Below are 10,292 nucleotides of genomic sequence, written 5' to 3'. Positions count from 1 at the left end.
CCAAGACAAGCTTTCTGTGGGCTCTAACCAATCAAGCACATACTCCCCTGGGTTCATTCTTTATGAAGACTCTGACATACATTTCTTCATTTATTTACATTTTACCCTAGTCCAGATCTGTCTCATCTCCACAGGACTTCCTAATGCAAGGTGTCCCGACTTTAACACTACGAATATTTTAGGCTGGATCATTCTTTGTTGTGAAGGGCTGTCCAGCGCATTGTAGGATGTGCATCTGGGGTGTCTACCCACTAGATACCAGAAGCGCCACCATCCATTTTGGTATGACAACTAAAATTATCTCCAGACGTCACCAAATGTTCTCTAGGGGGCCCAAGCACCCTGGGACAAGAACCAATGCCCTAATATGAAACGTTAAAATTTCAGAACCTGTTGCCACATCCTTCTGCCACCACAGTCCATCTGCCTGCCTAGACAGATACGTTCCCTGGCAATGGAGCCTGTACCTGTGAACTCAGGGTTCTCATTTTCCTACGCTACCTTGGCCAATGACTGAAACAGCTCTGGCTGTGAAAAGCTCATCGTCTCTATCCTTCTGGTGTTTGTCAGACGGAACCTTGAGCTCTTATCTCTTCGCGTGAATGTTTCCATCTCCACATCTAACCTGCGAACACTTCAAAGCCAATGACTATAATCTGAGATCCTCTTTATCTCCAGCGTGTTTAGGAATGGCCATACTATATAACTTGGTTCGTCGATCTTTATTTCAACTCTTTACGTTAAGGCATCTCAGTACATCGGAAGAGTTTCTTAAAAACATCAGTAGGCGTGCAGATGACATCGCTTGGAGTTTGACGTGCTGCACGAGGTTATCGAAGACCATGGCCAAGAGCAAAGTAAGAGGACAGAGGTCCAGAAATGTATTTCACATAGCCAGCCAAAAAAAACGTTAAGACTAAAAACAAAGCAAAACCGGTTACCACTAATCTTAAGAAGATAAACATTGTGAATGATGAAAACGTTAACAGAGTGAATAAAGCTTTTGTAGATACACAAAAGGAACTTGCACATTGCTCCAAAGGACTCTCCCTTGAACCTCTGCAGAAACAGCTGATTCCTCAGCAGTGTCGTGAAAACGAATCAGTTAATGTTGATGAAGCGACAAGATTGATGGCTCAATTGTAAGACACCGGTGATACATCAAATACCCCAAGAAGACCAATACATTAAATGTTTTATACAAAAAAAAAAAAATCAGTAATAATTGGGAACAAGAGTAAAGCAAGTTTATCTTCTTTGTCAGTTAACAATATTACTTTAATGGAGTAAGAAGCTTTTATTGTTCTGGATCCCTACTCGAAAATTTATAAGGAGCATCGGGGGAATTATGTTTTCCCCCAACTGATGTTGGAGCTCTTCTACAACCTTTACCCCTTGGTTAGGGTAAATTTTTTGTAACTATGAGACTAGGGGAGCAGAAGTTTGAAAAAGATGAAAATTCATTTTTTATCTTGTTTCTTTATACTCTGGCCTATACTTCAGTGATGACATCATGTCTATACACAGTGGATGTATTTTCCGGTCTTCCCAACACCTTTACCTGCTTCTGCCAACAGCATTCCCTGACCTCCTTTAGGAAAACACACCTCCTCACTCAAGATATGACTTTGAAGGTTGAAGTCTCAGTCCTTTTCTTTCAACCACATAGAGCGGACACATGGATATGGCCCATCAGTCATCTTGCGGTAAAGCAAGAACTCCTTCTCACAAATTGGTCCTTCAAGGTTATTCAAAACTAAGCCCTGTCCTTCTGCTTTTTGTTGCTAATTGGGGGAAGGTATACCTAGGACTGCTGTAGACTTCCTCCTACTTTCAATAGTTGGAAAGAATGCAGCTAAAACAGAAAGAAGCATAGGTGGTCACAGATGTGCCCCCAATTCGATGTCTGCCCCCATCTTCAGTGATACGTCTCAATATCTGTGGTAGATTCTACTATTGTTCACAGTGATCTGTTGCCCTCTCTGGGAAAAGGCTCTGGGTCCTCCTATGGTCATGTCACATGCAGAATATCTCTTTGGGGGAGGATTGGCCATGTGGCTTGCTTAAAATGATAAAATACCAGCAGAGGAAATTTATGATACAGCCACACGGAAACTGGTTGTATGATTATTTTTTTCTTCTTCCACAAGACTGAGACAGGGGCTGGAGACAGGAGACCTTTCAGCCCAGGTCCCGGAACGGGAAGGTATAGAGAACGCAGCCACACCAGAAGGTAACATGAACGACACACAAAACCTTTGTTATTGTACAACAAAACCTCCTTCTAATAAATCTGTATCTGTCTTTCTGTCTCTCTCTCCTCTGTCTCTATATCTCTTTCTATATCTCTCTCTCTCCCAGGAGACAGTTCCACCAGGTTTCTATACCTGTGACTAGAAGCATTCTAATTACCCCATGACTAACACTGTTTATTCCATGACTAATACATACAATTTAGCATCACATTTATACAGCAAATTACCAAAGTCAACATGTGTGACAAGTATACATTAAGCTAGTCTATTTCAGAAATGACTATTTCAATGTCTAATAAAAAATTATTTTCAACATTAAACATATGCTCCTAGATAAGTTTTCATGGCCACCTTAATTTGTTCTAACACTCATATTTACATCATAGCTAGTGTTTGTTTTAAGCCTCTCGTCGTCAAATACAATACTTATAATTTTCACTTCCTTTAATAATTCTTTCAATGGGGGCGCCTGAGTGGCTCAGTCCGTTAAATGTCTGACTTCGGCTCAGGTCATGATCTCACAGCTGGTGAGTTTGAACCCCGCGTCAGGCTCTGTGCTGACAGCTCAGAGCCTGGAGCCTGCTTCAGATTCTGTGTCTCCCTCTCTCTCTGACCCCCCCGCCCCGTTCATGCTCTGTCTCTCTCTGTCTCCAAAATAAATAAACGTTAAAAAAAAATGTAAAAAATAAACAAACATTAAAAAAATTTTTTTAATAATTCTTTCAATGTATTTTCACTATAAATGCTTCTTTTTACAGCTTAATCAATTTAATTAGCTCTTAAGAATTGTTAAATTTACTTTGGATGTGCAATATTGTTGGTTTTAGGTTAAAATTAAAATACATCAACATTTTCACATACGTCTAGATATATAGTAAAAGGATGAAACTTCTCTATTTCTGTTAGCTCATGTATTACAGACTACTAGTGCATAGCTGTACCTGCTTCTCTTCCTTCCTATAAAAACCAGATGACCTCTTTCCCCCCAGTAGTCCCGCAGTTACAGCTAAAGGACTAGCCCCAGTTCAGTGGTTTTGAAACAAGAGCAATTTTCTTCCCAACCTCCCCCAACCACCAGGGAACATTTAATAATGTCTGGAGATACCTTTGGTTATCACAGCCACAGTCGTGCTTATTGGCATCTAGGGTGAAGAGCCCAGGGATGCTGGGATCCTACCAAGCACAGCACAGCCCCCCAACAACAAACAACTATTCAGCCCCAAATGCCAAAAGTCAAAGTGGAGAAACCCTGTTCTAAGCAATGAAATTTAAGTGTAAGTACTGCAGGTCATTTCCAGACCGTGGCCTTCAAGAGCCTGTCTTCCCTTTAAGAAGCAACTACGGAAGTCATGTGTTGAAATGGACGTGCTACAAGAAGCCAATGGCCTGGCTTTCTGAGTCATCACACAGAGAGAAACTACCCTGGAGAATTGCCTGAACCTTAACAGTCTTTGTGTAACTATTACATAAAACCCTTGTCGTCCTTAACCTTTGTTGCATGTCTTAAACTGGATTTCAGGGCTAACTTGTTACCACAGCATAATCCATCCTAGCCTGACTAATAAATCTAGTTTCACAAATTGTCACTTATGTGCACATAAGGTACCACGTTCTTAAAATGGCAGCTCATAGTATATGCACAGCATCAAGCACCTTTCGAATATAACTTATTTTTAAAGCAGACATCTTTTATTATTCCAGTCATTGATACATGCTGAAGACAGAGATGGCATTATTCAAGCAAAAACAGGATTCGAAGGATGTATATTAAAGACCAGTTGGTAGTACACTCAATAATCTTCAGAATGTAGAACATAATTGGGTGCACAGGAAAGAGATCACCCAAGTCTGCAACTGAAACTGAGAAGCTGTAAGTTCCAGGGAGTGTACAATGTTTGGGTCCAAAAGTCATAAGAATATAAAACAAGAAATTTGAAAATGATTTTTTTTCCTCAGCAGAGTAGATACCACGCTGCATTTCACAGCTGCCTAGCTACAGCAAGTTGATGTATGTTCACAACACAGTGGATGGTGGACTGGAGCCAAGAACAAGATCCAAGGAAAATGCCTCTAGTTAATCACTCCAATAACTCCCCATGTGTGCCCGAGAAGGGCTCACTTCCCAATCAGTCTTACTACAGATTATTGAAAATAGCCAAGAGCAGTGGTACAAGGCTAAGGCCCCCCAAATTTTAACTCAAGGCAAAACTACCTATTTTTTATACTTTCCATTTTTTTCCCTTCTCAGTGAAAGATGTAATAAAAATTTGTAAAAATTCAATTCACGCTTCAGAGCCTTTAATGGTCATCCCGTTAGGAAACCTAGGTGTTGTGTGAAAAGGAACAAAAGGAAATAAGAAATGTGGGTCCTACTATAACTCCTCCAGCGTGCAAAATACTGACAAGCTCCAAAATGGTGATACATGCAGCAAATGGGTATTGACTTCAGGTTTTCCCAGTGGAAATAGTCTACTGCCAAGGAGGCAATTAAAACCAGAACTCATATCTACCATTTTTAAAAATCTGAAATTAGGGGCACCTGGCTGGCTCAGTAGGTGAAGCATCCGACGCTTGATTTTGGCCCAGGTCATGATCTCACTGTTTGTGAGATTAAGCCCCACATCAGGCTCCATGCTGACAGTGTGAGCCTGCTTGGGATTCTCTCTCTCCCTCTTTCTCTGCCCCTTTCCTGCTTGTGCGCACTCTTTCTCTCTCTCAAAATACATAAATAAACATTTTAAAAAATAAAATAAAAATCCAAAATAATTTCTATAGGTGCATATTCCACGGCTAGAGACCATTTTGATATAAGCAAAGGAAAAAAAATGCCTTGCCAGATAATTTCGACCTTGTGATACTGCTCATTTCTCTAATACAGTCCTGTGGAAGTGAGACTGCATGATGTTCTGGAAGGAACACCTGACTAGTAGTTCTGTGATTCAAATTATGGTACTAAAGAACTTTAAAAACTCCAGACTGGTTATGCAAATATTGCTGAACCTCAGACTCCACCACAAAACACAAGGACCTCACCATTACCTGGACAGGAGAAGAGGAGAAGTCCACATTTGAGATGACTGAATATTCAACTCGTTGTAGACATAAGAAAACAATTAATGTACTTTGTTCAGGGTCATGCAGAGAAGTCGGCCTATTTCACACAGGTATGACTTCTCAAGAAGGTTCAATCCAAAAGATGGGACGGACCGAGGGGGGCATCAGCGACAACGCTGGTTCCCAATAATGTTCAGCGAGGGACGAAAGTCAAGTAGCTAGTAGTATAGGAAGGCTAATATAGCATCATGAATGAAACGTCAGGGCCTTGGCCTCACAGGGTTGGGTTCCAGACACTACAGGAGACAGAAGCACTAAAGATACAGAGATGCAAACCTAACCCTCGATCTGGGCTACCTAACCCTCAAAAGAGGGATGCACAGGTTATCCAAGCACAAAGATGACCAGAATAGTGTCTATAATAACTATATTACACTACAGCACCCTGGTGTTACTAAAACTGCCAACTTACTCCCCACCCTAGTCAGAACTGGTTTCAAGACCAGAAATCAGAGATGTTCATTTCTACTCACTTCAGAGTCAGGGAAAGGCAATGACTGAAAAAAGTATGAAAAATGAGTACATTTAGCTCCTGAAATCTTTTTTTGTTTATCTTACACAACAAAAAAATGTGTCTATACTTTCCCTGAAAGTGCTAATGCAATCTCCTTCTAATCCAAAGGCTTTTCAATAAGTAAGCATTCCAGCACTGTGGATAAATGGAGTCAGTATTATAATTTCATAATGACAGTACAGAAGAAATTAGAAATTCAAAGGTTACAAATAAGAGAAAATATACTCAGTTGCTTAGAATTGTTACATAGTCAGAAACCAGAATAAATATTGAAATCAGTTTGTTGGAAGTATAAAACAATTTATCATTGAGTGTAACATGTTATATTACATAACCTTTATTTTCTGACTGCATTTAAATTGTATCCAGCCGAGCCTTTGCTAGACTGTGAAGATGGGTAATACATATTCTTCTTCTTTATAACTCTTCCAGTTACGTGACTCATAGTAGGTACTTCTTCAGTTAGTGTTTTCCAAAGCAATACATTCAAACCAAGGCTGTGACATTAATGAAAAACATTAGCTTTATGATCTCAAGTTTGACAGCACGTTTACCACACTGAAAACTGTGGCTATTTTACCCAGATGATTGATCAATAAAGCAATAATATTTTTTAACAAGAACAAAACCCCCTGAGGTTTCATGAATTCAGTCCTAATTTATCTATAGGGAAAGTCATGGTGATTCTAACTCCAAAATACAGTTATCACACTGCAACCGTAGACCTTCATGCAATTGACTGGAGTTGGGTAATAGTTGTCCCTTTTAACTAAGCATGAGCTTAGTTTCCCATGATCACAACTGCTTCTTAACTCTGAGGTCTGCTATTTGCTTTCTGTCACTCCATTTGAGTAGTTAAACTCAGCCTGCCCAGTCCCTGTGGGCATTTCAGTTTGCCCCTGCTGTTTAGCCTTGACCAAAGAAAGGTGCTGCTTTATCTTCTCATCCCTCTTGATGCCTCTAACATCTCCTGCAAAGCTCTGGAAAGGACACATGGAGCTGTGATTAAGGTGAAGGGCGCTCACACAGCAGCCAGACCGACCGTCCTCAGCCCACAACACCAGTGGGAACAACTACTGCCCTCAAGACCTCAAAATCATCCTTTTTTTTAACATTTCACATGCAAATATCCATGAGGCCCATACGTTACGTTTGAATGCCCGTAGTGATTTCCACTATGTACTCTTAAAATGCCAAGCATATCAAGAACCAGTTGTTCTCTTGTTTTATATCCCACCATTTTTAAAGGCAAAAACAAAGGCAATTTTCTTGGTATCATGATGTGATCATTATTTACCAGAACTTCACAGGCTATGTATGTAGTTGTCCAACCAAACTCAACGATGAGATCTTTAGAAAGAGAGATAACAGGCCATTGAAGATATACTGTTTTTGCTGAAGGTCTCTAGTCCTCCACCAAGTTCATTTTTCTGAATGCCCACTTTCTCCTTCAGTGGCTTTGATTAAAATTCTGGAAACAGATGCAACTTGCTAGTAATACAGTAGGCAAATGTAAAGCAGGCCATATTAATCTGCCACTAAGCTTTAAATATTCCTTCTCTTGTCTCATACAAAAGGAGCCTCATCCACCATGTATTTTCATTCCTCCAGCTCCTTTCAGGTTATTGATCTTTGTATTATTTCTGCAAGCACATGGCAAGGTTTTATGGGTATGAATTAAATCTATGATGCATAGAGGCTGCTCTACTCAGCTGAATATGTCTTTAATGCACTTCGAAGTGAATCTTAAAAAAAAATCCTCATTAAGAGTGTTTCCCATTATAACTTCTAAAGTTACTTGATAGCCTTACGCAGTTTTACAACATGCACTAAATATAAATGAAGAGCAAATAAAAATAAATATTACACATCAGGAATGCTCATAAAACCACTGTGCAATTGTTCTGTCCTCGATCCAAGCCCAAGAAAGTAGCACCTAAAATCCTATTTTAATGTTCTATACTTTCTGTTAAAACCTTATGACTGTTCCTTAGATAAGGCCATATGCTTCAACCCAACATTAGGCAATTTCTCTTCCTCTCCCCGTTAAAACAACAAAACAACACAAAAAAATCCAGAAGCTAAGTAAATCTTAGCTTTAGGTTTTTAGTATCAACTTTTTAAAATTAGGATGATAAAGCATTTTAATATTAAAAGCAAATTATTTATTCCTCAGGGATTTATTTTTCATAATATATAATACTAAATGTTCTAAACACATTATTTTATCCAGTAGATACGTCTGTTGCCCCAGGGCAAAGATACACACCATGATATTCTAACAACCAAAACCAGTTTATTTTCTTATCACTTACAATGGTTTTATTCGATAATAGCATTTATGATGTGTTAAGAAAATAAACCAAGAACAACTTGAGAGAAAAATATAGAACAGTCTCTACAGAGATCACAAAATACAGCTGAATGAAAAATATAAATCTGAGTAGTTGGGACGCTCCAACACTAATCTTGGGTATTCAACTTCATATAAATCATTTATTCTCTCATTAATCACTATCATTAATATTATTACCATACACATTAATTAATATTACATGTTAACATATTACTATAGATGTTCCTATAATATTAATAATATAGTAATTGTATTAATGTGAACTGATATTTGATAAACAATGAATCTATAGAGATATATAACTTATGTATGTATCCAAAAGATTGTGCATTCTGATAACAGATGACATAACAATGGCTTTATAATCAAAAATTATTTGGGGGACTACAATTAAGATAGAAAAACTGAAGAACCAGAGTCAAAATCTACAATGTATACAAAGATGAACACATTATGCGTCAAGATTTAAAGCTCTCTGAGAACAAATCGATGCACAGAAAAGTTAAATTCTGACCATGAAGGAGTGACTATTTCTGCTCGTGATTGCCCAAGTAAAAATAGAAAGGTATTTTCAATTAAAAAAAAGGAAAAAAATAATGAGCAAAAGCCTTAAAAAGGCATTTTATGAAAGAGGCTATCAACATAGCCGATAAGCACATCAAAAGATGCTCAACATCATTACCCAATAGGGAAGTGCAAATTAAAATCCAAAATAAAATCCCTGTAACTGCCTACCTAAATGGCAAAAACTAAAAAGGCTAATAATTCTAAGTATCGGCAAGGATATAAAACAAGTGAAATTCTCATACACTGACGGTGGGAGTATAAATTGATATAATAACTTTGGAATGGTACTTGATAGTAACTATTGAAACTAAATACATGCCTACTATGGCCAATAATTCCACTCTTACATATATTTCCAAGAAAAACGAGTGAGTATGTCTACTAAAAAATAAGACAAGAATTCTTAACAACTTTCTTCATGATCACCAAAAACTAACAATCCAAATGTTCATTAATAGTAGAATAAATCAATATTTTTGGGAACTATTCACTCGCCTAGGAGTTAAAAAAGAAAAAGAACTATTGCTTAATACAATTAACATGAATGATTTTTATGGATATAATCATGAACAAAATGACTCAATAAAATGACAACCTGTGTTTTTATAAAATTAGTTTAAATTAAAAAAAATTTTTTTTAATGTTTTTATTTATTTTTGAGACAGAGAGAGACAGAGCATGAGCAGGCGAGGGGCAGAGAGGAGGGAGACACAGAATCAGAAGCAGGCTCCAGGCTCTGGGCTGTCAGCACAGAGCCTGACGCGGGGCTCGAACTCACGGACCGTGAGATCATGACCTGAGCTGAAGTCGGATCTGAGTTCTTATCTGAGCTGACTTATCTGAGTTCTTCTTTCAGTAGAGAGCATGAGATGAACATTCCTGATGGCTTGTGTTCTTCCCTCTTACCCAGCATGAACCATCAACAACAATGGGTCATTTGTTTTCTTCAGCATATTGTGCTCTGCCTGTATGATGTGTGTGTTGATTTCTTGAGCTGCCATAATAAAACAGCAGAGATGTATTTCCTCACAGTTCTAGAGACCAGAAGTCCAAAATCAAGATGTCAGTAGGGTTGCACTTCCTCAAAAGTCTCCAGGGGAGAAGTGTGCCTTGTCTCTTCTAGCTTCCGGTGGCTGTAAATGTCCTTGACTTGTGGCCTGTGTCACTCCCATCTCTGCTTCTGTCTTCCACTGGCCTTCTCTGGGTCTCTGTGTATTTTCTTCTGCCACAAGAACACTTGTCATTGGATTTAGGCTCACCCAGACAACTTAGAATGATCTTACCTAACGACCTTTAACCTCATTACATCTTCCAAGACCCTTTCTCCAAATAAGGTCATATTCACAGGTTCTAAGTATTAGGATATGGACATATCTTTTGAGGGGGCACCATTCCACTACAATGTGTATGGATTAAAATGAATGCGGGGCGCCTGGGTGGCTCAGTCGGTTGGGCGTCCGACTTCAGCTCAGGTCACCATCTCGCG

The 10,292-nt window shown here is 38.7% G+C and overlaps 1 pseudogene; it reads left to right on the top strand.

Annotated features, from left to right (window-relative positions):
• Nucleotides 1–827: 827 nt before the first annotated feature.
• LOC131512735 (ribosomal biogenesis factor-like) lies at nucleotides 828–1,209 on the top strand (annotated as a pseudogene).
• Nucleotides 1,210–10,292: the final 9,083 nt, after the last annotated feature.

Source organism: Neofelis nebulosa, chromosome 5, assembly GCF_028018385.1.
Source record: "Neofelis nebulosa isolate mNeoNeb1 chromosome 5, mNeoNeb1.pri, whole genome shotgun sequence".
Classification (NCBI taxonomy): domain Eukaryota; kingdom Metazoa; phylum Chordata; class Mammalia; order Carnivora; family Felidae; genus Neofelis; species Neofelis nebulosa.
Note: the sequence above shows the minus strand (reverse complement) of the source record. Positions and strands in the feature narration are given on the sequence as shown.